A 17,941-nucleotide genomic window follows, 5' to 3' on the forward strand; every position below is an offset into this window, starting at 1 on the left:
AAGCAGAGGTGCAAACCCACTGCTGTTATTATGTCTGCATACCTGAGACTACATGTATAAGTGATTTGGGGGTGACATTTCCAGAAAAGTTGATTTGTCTCAACAGAAGTCTCGTCTTTGCTCAGACAGTAGAGAAGAATGGTTGGGAATCTCGGCTCTCTCCATTTTTGTTACAGAAAACAAAGTTAGGGCACTGGAGGGGGCGGGCTCATTTGTTTGCCCTCATCCAACCCTGTCCAGCTGATAGAAATCACATTCTTTGCATCAGACATTTGAGCCTTTGTATATGAAAGGCAAGACACAACATCCCTAGCCTGCATAATTCATGGTGTTTGTCATGGATCCGTTAAGCCTTTCTGTTAACTTGAAGATTAGCTTTTTCTTTCTTTCTTCTTTAATCAAAGGTTATTTTGAGTCGACTTTGAACAATCCCTCAAGCTGAACCATTCAGCTGTTTGACTCGGTATTTTCAGCATTTGGAAGCAGGCTATTGCTGTTCTTACTTAGGTCTGTTATGTTATTCAGTCCCTCAGAAAATGAGGAGGAGGTTGAAAGCCTAGAAGAATATTTTCTAATTTCTCAAGAGTCTCTTTATCGCCTAATTTTCTTTTCATCGAATGTTATTTACTGACTGGCTCCAATCAAACACATTGGCATTGTAGCTCGCCGTGATTGTGGCAGATGATAAATGCCAGCATGGGGAGGGCGAAAGAGCCAAGCCTCCCATTTGCTAATACTGCTTGTCTGGAATTGGCTTCACTTCCATCACGCTGAGTCTCACAGGGGCAAGACCTTTGTTCAGCCACCTTGATAAGATCCCTGGGGTCCTTGTCCATCTCCCTAGGATGTTCTATGTATGTGAGAGATGAAAAGATTTTTGAAGATCTAAAGAAACAAAGCAATCTATTATTTATCTTGGAAATCATATTTTGTTTTATAGGCACAGTAGGCATGTTAATGCGCAGCCCATCAAAGACATCAGAACAAAGATGTTAAATTAATATGTCGCGTTGAGCCTACTGGGGAAAGAAATCATTCTACCTTAGAAGGTAAGAAGATTAAAGTGAGGTGCCACTGAGGGCAATCGTGTGGGAAGACAAACCGAGGTAGCCCTTTCTACACCACAGAGGCTATTGCAGATCACACCACACATCTTTCATTGTGTGCACAGATGCAGTTCAGAACCCTTTCCTCGAGGAAGTCACTGTCAGTCTCCAAATGACATGTCGAGAGGTACAGCTTGAATATAAAATATCCCTGCGAAAGGCATATGACAGCTGGCCCAGTCCCCAACCGATGGTGCTGGTCTGGGAAGTTCTGGAAACTTTAGTGGGTGGAACTTAGCCAGAGAAAGTGGGCCACTGGAGGCAGAACTAAAGGTTACACTTTGTACCTGGTTTCTTACTTACTCTGTTCCCTGTCCACCATGACGGCCAGGCACTCCTACAGAACCCCAGAAACACAGAAACAAGTCTGAACGTCTTGAAAACCATGAATCAAAATGAATGTTTATGGCTGTCAGGTGTTTTGTTCCCTGTGACAAGAATGCTAACTAACTCACAAGCAGAGCTATTAGTCACGCTTTCAAGTTATGGATAAATGCAGGTGCAGTTCTACCAGACAGGAGGTCACCAAAGAGGCATTCTCTTTTAAACACCATATCAAAAGAACCTAGTGTTATCTCAGCTTTAGTCACATGTCAGCACCATGCTATAACTCTTGAAGTTAGTTTTCCATGCCATCTCACGGCTATTCTCATTAACTACAGCTTCATTGCATTATCAGTCAGCATACGTTATTGACAGCTTCTTGACAGCAGGCTACCTCTGCCATAAAGCTTTTGGCCAAGAGCTCTAGATGCTGGCTGTCCTGATAGAGAACCTGATACAGGGTATCTCTGACTTGAACCCTCCAAATCCTTTGTCCCTGGACAGAGGGGTCATTGGCTCCCAGGAACTGGAGTTAGAGATGGTGGTGAACCACCAGATAGGTGATGGGAATCAAACCCAGGTCCTCTGGAAGAACAACTCCTAGGTGCTGAGCCACTCTTTACTTCTCGACTTGACTATAGAGGCAATGTGACCAACTGCCTCGTGCTCTCCCAAACTGTAAGCCAGCGTAAACACTTCTTTAATTTGCTTTTGTCAGCTGCTCTGTCTCAACAGCAAGAAAGGTAACTGATACAATGAGACTAGATAAGTCTTAAGAACAGGAATCTTGACTTACTATGTATCTCACATGGGTACTTCTAGTGTCTTGCAAGTAGGATACTTCTCTGGCTGAAAGGCTTATGTGGTCCAGATGTTGTGATAGCTAGTTTTGATTGCCATATTTGATTGAATTTAGAATCACCTAGGAGGCATAGACATGGGTATACCTTTGGGTGTGGTCAAAGGCTTTTCCAGAGAGGATTAACTTAATCCTCAGGGGCATCAATAGAGATACCCAATAAATACAGATAACACTATGGAATGGGTTGTGTCCCAGGTAGAGGACAAGAGGGAAATAGACAGATCTAGCATGACCTTCTCTCAGGTTACTACCATCCAAGGCATGATCAGGTTCTGCTGCATGGTCCTACGGCCATGATGTTGTACCCAAACACAGGACTGAACCATCTTAAACCTTGAGCGGAGAAATAATTCTTCCTTTAAGTTTTTCCTTCCAGATATTTTGTAGCAGCTACCAGAAGGTGCTAATCCAGTGGCTAGTTGTCCTTTTTCAGTGTGCTTTTCTATGGCATCCTTTCCTTAAAACACATTATGCATTGCATTCCAGTTTGTTTGCACATCAGTGTGCTTTACATACGTGCCCTTCATGAGGCTTTTCTTTTATATCTAAGCTACTTGGTACACAGAACTGTTGAGCTGGGTAAGAGAAGGGAGCTGGGATAAGTGAGAAGTTGATGGTTGATGGAATGCCTAGAGGCTTAAGAAACTCAAATAACATGAATACTTTGCATAGTAATCTATTGTCTTTGCTCACTTTCCCTTTACCACTGGTGTTCTTAGTAAATAACAGTGGGGATAGAATAGAAAAAGACAATGTGTGTACACTATTATTCAAGAAGTTAAGGGTTCCCTGAGGAGATAAGACATGCAAGTAAGACAATAGATAGTAAATCAAAGGATGGTCTCATCTCTGCTATAGACTCAATATTTTTTCCCAAAGCCTATGTATTGAAATTTAGTATCCATTGATAAGATATTTGGGAGGTGGTTGTGTCAAGAGAGAGCATAACCCTAATGAATGGCATTAGTGCTCTTGTAAGCACCCTGAGCTCTCTAGCCTTCTCTACCGTGTAAGGCACAGTGAGAAGATAATACCTACAAACCAGGACCTCACTCAACTCAAATCTACACATATATTGATTCTAGGCCTGGTAGGATTCAAAACAGAGACAAGTACATTCTGTTGTTTGACAGCTGCCCAGTCTATGGCATTCTGTCATAGCAGCCTGGGCAGAATGGAACACACTATTAGGAAGTCTGTACTGGCTTCTTAGAACCTCGCTTCAAGTCATACCACTTACTGTAAGCTCATGTATTGCCAAGACTTCTATCTTAATCTTCTTTTCTTCTCTACAATCATGTCTAGCCACTATTTATCAATTTCCTGTTCTCAAATATGGGCCTCATACCTCTCTCATCCTCTATCTCATCCTCAACCCTCTTCTTTTCCTTCCTACATTGCTTCATCTCCTATACATCTCTGAAGACCCAGCTTAACACTGCTGCTTCCTTGGAGCCCTCCTCGAATCCTCCGGCCCTAGTTAATTTTTAAGTGCTTGAATCTTCAGTCTCCTTGTTACTGTCTACCATTGCTAATTAAAAGTATAAGCTTTTAATCCCAGCACTCAGAAGGCAGGGATGATCTCTGGTCTACAGAGAAAGTTCCAGGTCAGCCAGGACTACCCAGAGAAACCCTGTCTCAAACAAACAAACAAAAACAAAACAACAACAAAAATAACTTTCTACTTCCTGTCCACAGGAGAAGGTAAAATGGGAATGCTGTTTGAAATTTGTAACCTGATCGTAGTTAAAATAGGAGAAGCACAGGGTTCAGATTGATGTGCTACTTTTGAAAGTATACTTTGGTGGTTTGGATGAGAAATAGCCCCCATAGGATCATGCATTTGAACCCTTGGTCCCCTAGTTGGCCACACTGTTTGGTAATGTTATGGAATCTTTAGGAGGTAGGGACAGGATAAGGACTTACAACTCATCCCATTTCCTGTTCTCTCTCTCTCTCTCTCTCTCTCTCTCTCTCTCTCTCTCTCTCTCTCTCTCCCCCACCTTCCTCCCTGCCTCTCTGGCTTTCTGCCTCTGCTTCCTGTATGTGGAAGACAATGTTATCAGTCAATTTCTATTTATGCCACCATGCGTTCCCTGCCTATGGCCGTGCCTTCCCTACGATGATGGTCCCTAACACTCCGGAGCTGCTGGCCAGAATAAACCCTTTCTTCCCTCAGCTGCTTTTTTTGTCAAGTTATTTTATCACAGCAGCGGAAAAGGGACTGAGAGTTCTGTCTGGAGCTCAGAAAGCACTGTGGTCGCTAGTGTGGAACTTGATCTCATGAGGACAGGTGGAAACAGAACTTTGAATGGAACGAAGCAGACAAGAAAGAGAATAGTTCAGAGGATAATGGAGGCACACCGTGTTTAAAAGCTAAAAGGGGGACTGGGGGCTGAAGAGAAGGCTCAGCTGTTAAAATCATTTATGGCAAAAGCCTAGCAACCTGAGTTTCTTTCCTGAATCCACAGTGGGAGAAGAAAACTGACTCCTGAAAGCTCTCCTTTGACCTCCACATACACACCACAGTTTATACACACATGCACAAATACATACACACACACACACGCACGCACACACACACACACACACACACCATTTATTAAATAATTCAAAGGGACATGGATTCTCAAGAGACTGAAAAGAACCCTCTATGAGGTAAAACACAAACCTGGAGCTGACAGAAAATACCTGAACGAAAGTAATATTGATTCCATTGCTCAATCTCAGTGCATACAACATGAACTCACCTCCATTGTCCTATAATCATATATCCATTATTAACCAGAACTATTGTATATCCCTAGCCCATAGAGAGAAAACAGTAAGTGTTGGTCTCAAGGAGTCCTCACTCGGAGCCTGCTGGGATTTGGTATGCACAAGCTAATATTTCTTAATGGAAATACTTTGAAGTTTCTTAGAGGAAGTATCAAGATTACATAGAAAAATGATTAGTATAGGGGCTAACTTATTAAGTATTCATGCTAGGTTTCTTGTGGTTATAAGTGAGTGTGTTCCAGGAAAGTACTTCGTTAATTAATATGCATGATGTATGTAAGGTACATCTAAGGCAAGTTAATGACACTAAACAGCTTCAAAAATCAGATGTTGTAAGTTGAAAGACAAAATAGAAAGAAACTAGTTCTGAGGTTAAACATTGAATCAGCAAGTGCCTGGCTGTTCTGAGTTCACGGAGTGAGTCATCTGCTCAGACAGCCCATGAAAGTCTTCACAGCATGCATCCTAATTTGAACATTTAATTGTTTACCCTCCTAATAATATCTCTGAAATAATTGTCTGTAGAAGCATGAAGATTGGCATCAGTGAGAGAAGCCCAAAATAGACTTAAGGCTGCAGATCTCTGTGTTCTAAAGAAGGTCATGGTGGCCTTTCCCTTCAGCGACCAGTAAAAGCCCACAGAAAAAGGTCCAAGAAACAGATAGAAAGTTCTAAGAGGTATGTAGAGTGGAACAGGAGACATGAGAATGGTAGACATTCCTGAGACGGCACGGCCCAGGGAGTCTTGAGGAGATCCACCTGTCAGAGGAGTGGAAATCCATGTAAAAAGGGGACTCAAAGGACTGACGATATACAGTGTTGAAAGCATGCAGATCTGAGCTTATCCTCCAGAACTCATATATAAAAGTCACATATTGTAGCATATGCTTGTAATTCTAGCTCTGGGGAGACGGGGATCTGTCAGCTCTTGGAGCTTGCTGGCCAGACAGGGACCCATCAACTCTTAGAGCTCACTGGCCAGCCAGCTTGGCCCAGGCAGTAAGCCCCAGGCTTAGTGAAAGACATTGTCCAAGTTTGCTTTCTTGCTGTGATCAACACCATCACCAAAATCAACATGGGGAGGAACGGTTTATGTCATTTTAAAGCTTTCAGGTCACAATCCATCACTGAGAGAACTTAGAGCAGGGATTCAAGGCAGGAACTGGAGGCAGAAACTAAAGAAACCATGATGGAATGTTGTTTGCTGGTTTGCTCCTCATGGCATGCTCAACCTGCTTTCTTATACAACAGAGGATCAACTGTCACAGGGTGGACCACCTACAGTGAACTGGGTCTTTCTATACCAATGATTAATCAAGAAAATGCCTCATAGACTTGCCTATAGGCCAGTCTCATGGAAGAATTTTTTCAAGTGAAAGTCCCTCTTTCCAGATGGCCCTAGCTTATGCCACAGGCGCAAACCAGTACAGTGTCTCAAAAACAAGCTAGATGGTTCCTAAGTTTGTTCTCTGACATCCACACACCTGTACACAAAGTATAAATCAGCCTATAAGGAGATGCCATTTCACACCTATCTGGATAGCTGGTATCAAAAAGAAGAAATTAACAGATGTTGGCAAACAATATGGGGAAAATAATAGTTTCTGTGCATTGTTGACAAAAGTATCAAATGGCCCACAGTCCATAACTGGGTTAACATGTGAGGGTGGTCAGGAGAGGAAAGAGAAGAGTGGAGAATGGCTCGGTCTGGGGTGATGCTTGTCTTGCAGGGATATGTGTAAGTTGAGGTGGTTACCATTGAGGAGGAGGGTACTTTTCTAGGCTAGCACACTATTAACAATAAGAGACAGTCCCCACCCTTTAGCTCAGGGCCTTAATAATGTACCTTAGAGGCTTCAATATGCTTCCAAGGAAAGTCAGAGGTAGTATAAGAGATATACATGTATATCTTTGCAAATAAAGAAATATATACATACAGGGCTGGGGAGATAATTTAGTCAAGTACCTGTCACGTGAGGACCTGAATCCCTAGAACCAATGTAAAAGCCAGGCATTGTTGTACATGTCTGCAGCCTAGTAGGGTGAGCCTCAGAGCTTGCTGACCAGCAAGTTTAGCCACTGGTGAACTCTAAGCTCAGTGGGAGACTGTGTCTCAAAAAGGTAAAGTGGAGAAAAATAATGGGAGACACCTAACCTCAACCTCTGGCCTTCACACACACACACACACACACACACACACAAACACACATGCTAAATATGCATATACTACACAAAAAATAATAAATATATCCCCAGATAAATAAATTATATATACATATATGTGTATATAGAATTCTATTTTTCTCTGTGTTCAAGAAAGAGCATGAAAACAGTATCTGTACCAAAATGCTCCCCTGAGAGATCATATGATACTGTGCCCCTCCCAGGATGGTGAGCATGACCCCTCCCTCACAGATCTGGCACCTGGTCTGGGGGAACTGGTTATGGAAGGACTTAGCCCTCTTCCATCTTTTCTGCATTCTCTGCCTCTCAGTTCCTCCTGAGTCACCACAGCTCAGTCAGTTGTGTCATGTTAGGATTGTGAGAGAAGAGATGGAGACACTTAGCAGTTGAGTCTCTCAGAACAGAGATGGCCCTGGTGCTGGGGTGTGGGCTGGGAAAAGGCTTGGCAGGGAAGGAATCAGCGAGCTTACAGGGCTGCAGACAAGCAGTCAAGGTCAGACTTCTGTGTTTAATGTGCCCACAGCCTGCAGGCTGGGGAACAAAGGCTGGGGGTGGGGAGGTGCCCTTCTGCAGTGCACTGACAAAGAGGCCAGTGTTTCTGCCTTTCTCAATGGTTCTCCTCCCTGGAACCTTTGAATGCTATTTAGAAAGAACTGAAAACAGATGGCAGGCAAGCACAGCGACTTAGTCTACCCCCCCCACACACACACACCCAAAGGGACTTGGTCTACCCCCTCACACACACACATACAAAGGGACTTGGTATACCCCCTCACACACACACACACACACACACACACACACACACACACACACACACACAAAGGGACTTGGTATACCCCCTCACACACACACACACACACACACACACACAAAGGGACTTGGTATACCCCCTCACACACACACACACACACACAAAGGGACTTGGTATACCCCCTCACACACACACACACACACACACACACACAGGGACTTGGTATACCCCCTCACACACACACATTATTTTTTTTGTGAATATACCATCTAATTTCAGACTAGTCCCTAGTTTATTTTTGTGAAAGCTTTTTAAAAATAATTCTTAATTTTTAAATTAATATATAATTGAATCATTTTCTCCTTCCAATCCCTTCCATGTGTTTTCCCCTTGTTCCCTCTCAGAACATGGCTCCCTTTTCTTTCTTTGTTATTGTTACATACATATATAAATGCCAAAATATATAAATATAACCTACTTGGTCCATTTAGTGTTACTGTGTGTATCTGATTTCAGGAATGAACACTGGGTATTGGATAGCCAGTTGGGGGCTCATCATGAGACAGGTTAATTTTTCATCTCTCAGAGTTTCTTAGTTGCCTGTAGTTCTTTGTCTAGTACTGGAGCCTTGTGAGATCCTTCCACTTTTGTGATAGCATTGGGCTACACTACTTCAGGTCTTGTTTGGGAGGCATATTGCTAAGTTATCATGAGGATGGCTTCACTGTCATTTCTAGGAGATACAGTCTTCATGACTCTCTGGTCCTCTATCCCATCAGATCTTTCCACTCCCTCTTCTGTGCTGTCCCCGGAGCTTTAAATGATGGGATCGTTTTGGTGTTGGGCACCCCATGATCACTTGTCCTCTGAATTTGGACTGGCTGTGGTTTATTGCGATGATCTCTATTGCAGAGACAGGTATCTTTGATGAGAGGTGGGAGTTACACTGATCTGGGTGGAATGAGCATAAGTTATTTAGGATGCAGTTGGAAATCATGATGGTTTAATAAAGTTGTGGTAGTAAGTTACCCTCTAAAATCCATGACCTCGTTATCCCTTAATATTGGCTGGGTTTCCAGTACCAGGCACGATTTCCCTTCTACTGAGAGAGCGAGAGCCCTAAGTCTACTTAGACAGTTGTTGGGTATTGCCAAGATATGCATGCATTCTTAGCATTATTGTTCTCCGGTGTGTGTGTGTGTGTGTGTGTGTGTGTGTGTGTGTGTGTGTGTGTGTGTGTGTAAGTGAGAGGACAACTTGTAAAAGATGATGCTCTTTTCACCATGTGGATCTCAGGGCTCAAACTCAGTCAGGATGGTGAAAAGTATCCTTACTGACAGAACCTTCCTGCCAGCCCTGGGAGCCAAGGTTAATTGAACCTATTTGGCAATTATGTATGATGCATCATCTGGGGAGAAAAAGGAGTTCTAGGGAGAGCAAATGCCACCACCAAAAATAAATTTTCTAACTGCTTGCTGATGCCTTAAATAAGATGTTATTTCCCTAATTTAACAAAACAGAAAAATAAAACAACTATCCCTATAAAAAGTAGTACAGTCATTCTGTGGGAAGGGACAATTGAGTTAAAATAGCCTGCGAAGTGTAAAGGCTTCATCTGGATCCTAGACCAGGCTATTCTAAACATGCCCACGCTATCATCTAGTCTCTGCCATAGAAAGACAAAAATTCCTTGAATAAACACCATCCAGAAGAACGTTATGCTTCTTGATTATCTAGAATATGTTTTCTGAAAATGATCAAGGGATAAAAGTTATAAAATTAGCTTTTAAGGCCAAACAATTCAATCAATGGACAGTATGGAAAAGTGACTGTGTAAAAAGGGATTACATTTTCCTGTTTCAGTGTTATTTCTTCCAGTTATGCTCCCGATGTTACCAGAGGACAACATTGTTCACTTCATCTGCCCTATAAGAATATATCCAAATTCACTTTAGCAAAGCAACTTAGTTGTATGCCAACCTAATGTTGTTGGGTGCTATAAGAAAATCCCCAAAATAAGTATGATGTAAACTCTATTTCTGGGGAGAAATTTACACAGTATATGTACTGTGTATAGTCAGTATATGTACTATGCATACAAATATACAGGAAAATATCCAGGAAAAATAAATGATGATTACATCATTAAATAATATTAAAAATTTCTGGGCAGTGGTGGTGCACACCTTTACTCCCAGAAGATTAATCTTCTGCCTTCTGGAGAGGCAAAAGCAGGTGGATTTCTATGAGTTCAAGGCCATCCTTCTGTACAGAGCAAATTCCAGGACAGTCAAAGCTATCTATCTCAAAAAATGAAACAATGGAAAAAACATTAAAACCAATCTCTAGTTAGAAAGCAATTTGCCTAACCTTTGAGTTTTTGTTGTTGTTACTGTTGTTTTGAAATAAAGTCTCATTATCTTGCAATTCGTGGTGTCTACAGATAGCTCACGTTGACTTGAAACTTGGGACCCTCTAACCCCAGCTTTTTCAGTGCTGAGGTCACAGACAGGTCACTAACATGTCCAGCACTTCACCAAGCTACCCACAGCTGTATTTGTGTATTATTTTGCTGTTTATTTTCACTTCAAATGGTAGTGAATTCTTAGGTATATAAGACTATTACAGAAGTCGTTACTTCTTTTTCCTGTCCCTTTAACACGTTGCCAACATCTGGCTATTGCATATAATATTGTGGAGAGGCAAAAATGTGAGCCTATTCTACCTTGTCTGAAGGTCAGAGAGTTTGAGCTTATTTTTTCCCTTTCAAAGTTGTTGACAACAGGTGTGGCTACAAAACAAGATACCCTGACCCAGAATGCGGTGACTTGATGTTTTGGACATTAAGATGGCCCCCAGAGGTGGATTCAATCCACCCTGACCAAAAATCAGAGAATCCAGGCATACTTCTGCTCCTTCTTTTAACATAGGAGGTTTGACTTAGGAAATGGCTGTCTTCAGAGTACTTGGTCTAGGGTGTGTTCACTGCTCTGGATATCAAATGCTTTTCTCAGAAATTAATGGCTTGATGTCTCAAGTACTAAAACAAGCAACTATTCTTGTTGTCCTTTGTATCATCCATGATACAAAAACTTTATAAGGGTACAAGGAAAAACTATAGGACAATTTCTCTGATGAACATAAACATAAAAATTCCCAATAAAGTTCTTGAAAACTGAATTCAAGAACACAATGAGCCAGGTGTGGTGGCACACGCCTTTAGTCCCATCACCTGGGGAGCAGAAAGAGGAGGACTTCTGTGAGTTTGAGAATAGCATGGTCCACAGAGTCAGTTACAGAGCAACTAGGACTATATAGATAAACTGTCTCGAAACAAAACAACAACAAGGATATAAGTTGACATTAAAAAAATACAATGATAAAATAATATGCCATGACTAAGTTCTGTTTATTCCAAGGATACAAGGTTGGGCCATGAAACACAAATCAATGACTGGAATCACATGATCATCTCATTGATACAAAAAAGACCCTCAAGAAGTTAAATATCCTTTCTTGATAAAAAAGCCTTTAGCAAACTAGGAATAGGAAAAACAAACCTTAACAAACCAAATATGACAAATCTATACCCAGCAGTATACTTAATGAGAAAAACTAAGAACATTCCATCTGTGATTTGGAATGAGATAAGAGTGCTATTATTTTTCATGGAAGTACACAATGAATTTGAAAATTGAGATAAAAATAAAGCAGACATAATAAAGAAAGCAGTCAAATCATTTTTACTTACAGATGGCATGATCCTCTCCTTAAAGGATCCTGAAGTCTCTACCAGAAAATGTTTAAAATTTGTAAATACTTTCAGCAAAGTAGTAAACTATAAAACCAATATACTAAAATCAATAGCTTTCCTATATGCCCATAGCAAACTGGCAGAGAATGAAATTAGGAAAAATATTCCATTCATAATAGATTCAAAAATAATAAAGTACTTAGGATTGAACTTTATCAAGGAGGTAAAAGACCTCTATGATAAAAAAAAAAACTTGTAAATACCAAAGAAAGAAACTGAAGAAGGCACTAGAAGATGAGAAGATCTTCCATGCTTCTGGATTAACAGAATTGATAGTGTAAAAATGATGATATTAACCCAAAACACCCTACAGATTCAGTGGAATCCCCACCAAAATTACAATGATATTCAATACAGAAATGGAAAAAATAATCCTAAAACTCACGTGGAAACAAAAAAAGTAGCCAAAGCTACCCTAAGCAGAAACAACAGTGCTAGAGGAATCTCAATGCCTGTCTCAAATTATACTACATAACCACTGTGACAAACAGAGCATGTTATTGGCACAAAAACAGACACACAGGTCAGTAGAATAAAACTGAGGAACCAAATATAAAGCCATGCAACTTTCGGCATCTGATTTTTATAAGGATGCCAAAAATGCACATTGGAGAGAGAAAAGACAGCATCTTCACCAAGTAGTGCTGGAGAATGGAATACTAACATGTGGAAGAAACTAGATCGTTATCTCTCACTTTGAACAAAACTCCAAATAGATTAAGGACCTCAACATAAATCCTTACTCTTGAAAACTGCTAGAAGGGAGGAGAGAGAATCTTTCAATAGTTGATACAAACAAGGACTTTCTGAATAGACTTTAGTAACGTGGAAAATAAAAACAACAAGTGACAAAGGATCTCACTAACTTAAAAGGCAAAGTCAACCATTAATCAAGTTAAGAGACTGCCCACAGATTGGGAGAAAATCTTTGCCAGCCATATATCTAACAGAGAATTTGTATCTTGGATATGTAAATAATTTAAAAAAAAAAACTAAACACCAGAAAAAAACAGGCTACCCAAATTTTTAAAAATGGACTTTGGAACTAAACAGAGACTTCTCAAAAATAAGCAAGCACTTTCTAAACTGCTCAACTTGCTCAGCCATCAGAGAAATGTAGGGTAAAACTACATCAAGGTTCCACCTCACCCTAGTCAAGATGGCTATCAGAAATACAAATCAAATGCTGGTGTGATGTGTGGACAGCGGCATGCCTGGACACTGTTGGCGGGGTGTGAATTAGTTCAACGACTACAGAAACCAGTGTGGCGGCATCTCAGAACGACCGTGTGATTCAACGTCACCAGTCACGTGGAGCATGAACGCACTTTATAGCCTTTCACAGAGGTACTTACACATCTGTCCTTATTGCCGCTCTCAGTCACAATAGCAAGGCGTTAGCCTGGATGCTTATCCACAGGTGAACGGATAATAAAAATGTGGGACATATACATAACGAAAAATGTTAACTATCAAATAAAATTATGAAATTGTTATGCAACTAGATGACTCTGATAATGATTAGGTGCACACAGTAACTCAGATTCCGAAAGACAAATATTGCATGTTCTTTCTCATATATGTACCCTATGTTTTGATTTTTCTATGTTTACATATGTGTGAGTCATGAAACTAGAAATTGACCACAAGAGGGGAGAAAGGTTTTGAGGAAAGGGGGGAGGGTAATAAAACCCTTGTGACAGGAAAACAGAAAAAGAGACTACTGGGTGGAAGGAGAAAAGCAGGGAGGCAAAGAGAAAGGAGAGAGGGTATCAATAAAACCCATTACTTTCTACATTATTTTAAAAACAAAAATTAGCTCTATTGGGACTGGGAAGATTGTTTAGTGTACAAAATGCTTGTCATGCAAGCATGAAGATCTGAGTTCAAATTCCTAGAGCCCATGTAAGCTGAGACACGGTAACCCATGTCTGTAATGCCAGCATTCCTATTGTATATGGGCGCAAGAGACAGGAGATTCCCCAGAAGTTTATGTGCCAGATGATAACAAACCTGAGGATGTCCTATAACCTCCATACAAGTATCATGGTATAGGGGTGTGCCAGTAACCAACCACACACACACAAAAAAAAATCATTAAAATGTGTTTAATGTGATAAAATAATGGAACCTTCAGAAACGAAGAGCCACCAGGACAGAGAAACCTGTGTATAACATACTTAGGTTTGATGAGTGTGGCCAGGCATGGGTAAGCATGCCTGACCAAGGGGACCTAATAGGAAGAGAACGAAGTTGGACGTGGGTGTGGCAAGTGAAGTACTGCCCGCAGATTCTTCTGAGCGACTTTGTGTCTTCAGTCCTTCCAGCCATTTGTAGGGAGTAGCCCCTGGTGACTACTTTAGAAAAACGGACTTCCTTCAGGTGATGCTTCAGGGAGGGTTAGTGGGAGGAAGCCAGGGCAGTTCCCTCTTCAGTTATTTTGTCCAGTGTCAAGTGCCAAAATTTCAGGATAACACGTCCTGTCCTCATCTGTATCCATGGAATCTATCACCTCACTAAGCATAAACTGTCACTGTGTTTTATGGAGCACATATTTCAAATGTCCTGTTCCGTCCCTGCTTATCAAAAGTGTTCTACCATAGCTCATTTCTCTTTAACTACAAGGACAGGTTCAGAACGCAAAGCTCTTTTCCTACCCCTCACATCCAGATTAGATTTCTGAATAAGAACCTGCTGGTGTGTGTGTGTGTGTGGCATGGAATTATTACAGAATTACCCCTGACAATATCATCATAAATTTAAAATGGAATGTCTGTCCTACATCCATTTTGTGGTTTCTTGTCGTTCTTTTTTCCTACCTCATCTCTCGGCATCCCTTATGTCTAAAAATGGGACTCTGCACTTATTCTCCTTCATATGGTTGCCTGAAACTTCGCTGCCTTTAGGAATACATTTATATTCAGAGGCTATAATGGTAAATAATTTCAACAGAGTGAAGTTCTTTAATCCTACTTTGTGTCTGAAACACACACTCGACACTATCTTTGACTATCTCACGAGAATCCAATTTCCTCAGGTTATGTGGGAGCGATTTGAGTGGAAATTTTAAAATCCCGAAGTTCAAAGTGAACTATCAAACAAAACCCAGCCGATCCAGTCTGGTCTGATTTGTGTGGCCATAAACAGCAGCAAAATCTTCTGTTGGCTGTTGGTATAATAACTATGGTTGTGGTTTTAGCAAAGTAACTATCTCTCTCTCCTCCGTTCCTGAGGGTTTGGAGGCTGTTTTCCCTAAACAGGATTTTCAGAGGTTATAACAATCCTCCCGATAAAAGCACCCGGAGCCTGATAGCAGATATCTCTGTAAGTGGCAGGTCTCAAAACAGCAGGACACAATTTGAGGGAACATGCTGTTATGATTGAAAGCCCTGTCACTGAGCCACTGTGGAATGGCATCTTGGTGTGTTCAGTAAATGGAGGAAGCTTTGGGTTTCTAGCTGTTCACTTCCCAGACCAAAATAGGAAGGTCAAATGTCCCTCTGCTCAACCATTCTGGGGGCTCAAACCATGAATTCAGATAAATGACTGTGAATTAAAAGCATAGTAAAATGGTTCAGCTCAGAAATATGAGACCCTAAGTTCAGATTCCCTGCCCTCTTATAAAAGTCAGAGGCTGTGAGCTCCTGGGATCCCACCAATGGGAAGATGGAGATGGGTAGATCAGGGAGCTCATTAAGACAGTCATTCTAGCCAATCAGGGAGCTTCAAGCTCAGTGGCAGAGGCTGGCTTAACAAAGTGGAGAGCAACTGAGAAAGACACCTGATGTTTACCTCTGACCTCCACATACCTGTACAGCACACACACACACACACACACACACCACCTGTAATACGTTAAACAACTTTATACTGCTGGTCTGCTGCAGTTTCTAGTTCAGAGCTTATTCCAAAGTCTTTAGTTAACCAAGATGAGTATCTGTAATTCTTTCCAAGTATCCTCACTATCTACTATATCTACTAGATTTTAATAAGAGTTTTTGGGAAACTGGACAGGTTTTCTTGAGTTTGGAGGAAGTATATTTGCAAAACTAGCTGGCATCCTTAAAAACCTGCAAGTACATTATGTGCCTCACCCTTGGTGCTTATGAATTAGTTATCCTTTGTGTGTGTGTGTGTGTGTGTGTGTGTGTGTGTGTGTGTGAACTGAAAATTCCGTGTGCTGCAGCGTGATAACGAGTTAATGCAGATACTTACTTTGGGGTCATTTGGGAAGTTACAGGAGATGCTCTGCATTCTTAGTTTAGAACATTCCTCACAGGGATAAGGCACCGCAAGACTCCAGTGCTCACTCCAGAAAGTCTCGGGTGGCCGAACAGACAGACAATGTGTGCATTTATCAGCACCTAACTACTGGAATCCTGAAGCCTTTGAACAATCTGCAACCTATAAATATAAATGAAATGTGGAAATTAAAATTCAGATAAAATAAATATGTGCTAAACAATAGGAGGATTAAATGATCATAAGACTACAATGCTTGCAGATGTGGTTATTGTGATTTTTTTTTTTTTACTTCTCAAACACACAAACTTTGCTTCTTCAGCTCCCTGAATCCTCTGTGTAACTGGAGAAAACTTGTCTCTGCCTTAAGTCTCATTCTAGGAACAACTGAGCACCTTAGCTTCCCTCTGGAAAAGTTTGGTTTTTACTCTACCTGGTCCAATGTGTTCCTCTTCTCTGTGCAGTGTCCCCATGGAAAGGACTTTGCTGCCCTCTAGTGTCACTTAAAATAGAGGACACAGAGAAAACAGCTTTCCTGCCTGTGTATGTCTACTCATCGGAAGGCCAGATGTGCCAAGATCCCTCCTTTCTCCTCTGAGAAGATCCCTGTAAAGACCTCACTGGCACTCTGTCCTTCAGTCTTGATGAAAGATGTATACATATGCGGAGGAAGTTAAGGCAAGGTAGAAATGTCCATACCCAAAATTTCATCAAAGACATGGTGGTGCACACCGTTGTTCCATCACTCAGGCTGAGACAGGAGGATTGCTAATTCGAGAGCAGACCAGGGTGAATAGCATAAATCTATCTTTAAAAAAACACCTTAACTTGAAGACCCGGGGTGTGGCTCAGTTAAGAGAGTACTTGCCTAGTTGTATGACGCCCTGGGTTTGATTCCTACTGCCACATAACGCCAGGCATGGTAGCTGGAACTTAAGAGGCTCCAAAGGTCAAGCCCATCCAAATCCAAGACCATCAGAGCAACAGGAAACCCTATTTCAAAGTAAATAGGTAAAGTATTATCTAAAGAGTTGTTTACAAGGCAAGATAAAAGGGTTATTTTATTCATCTGTCGATTTCTACTCTAATGCAAAAACAAACAGTAATAAAGGATCATAGAACCAATTGAAGAACTCTAAAAACCAAGAGTAAGGGCAGTAGAAGTGACGAAGAAACTTCCTGCATTATATAGCCAGAGGGTCCTCTGAAGAGGTGAAGAAAGAAAGGAAGAAGTTGGACAGAGAAAGAATATTCCTTGCAAAGATTTCTTACTTTTAAGCACCGGGAAAGCACCTGCAGATCCTGAAACAGGCAGCTTGGGACATGGTAGGCAGAGCAGATCCCATTACTGATGGAGTACAGTGACTGGTCCCCAGAGTGATGCTGGAGAGGGCAGCAAAGGTCAGACTATGGCCCACATTCCTGTAAAGTGAGCCTCACATGCAAATTCGTAGCCCATGAAGAGTGGAAATAATATTAAATTAATTTTGGTAATATATTTTATTTAATGTGTTATATCCAAATAGTAATATTTATAATATATATGTATAATCAAGGAGCTGAGAGATAGCTTAGAGGTTAAAAGCACTGGCTGCTCTTACAGAGGTCCTGGGTTCAGTTCCTAGGACCGGTAACTCCAGTTCCAGAGGATCTGATTCCCTCTTCTCTCCTCCTTGACACTAAATGCATATGCTGCTCAAATATACGTACAGATAAGGTACTCATCTATAAAATAAAAGCAATGCCACAGGGCAGGGAACCCTGACTGCTCTTTGGACTGGAGAGGGAGGGGGAAAGGAGTGGGGGGAAGGGGAGAGGGGTGGGAGGAGGGGGAGAAGAGTGGGAGGAGGGGGAGGGAAATGGGAGGCTGGGAGGAG

This window comes from Microtus pennsylvanicus, chromosome 8 (genome assembly GCF_037038515.1).
Source record: "Microtus pennsylvanicus isolate mMicPen1 chromosome 8, mMicPen1.hap1, whole genome shotgun sequence".
Taxonomy (NCBI): domain Eukaryota; kingdom Metazoa; phylum Chordata; class Mammalia; order Rodentia; family Cricetidae; genus Microtus; species Microtus pennsylvanicus.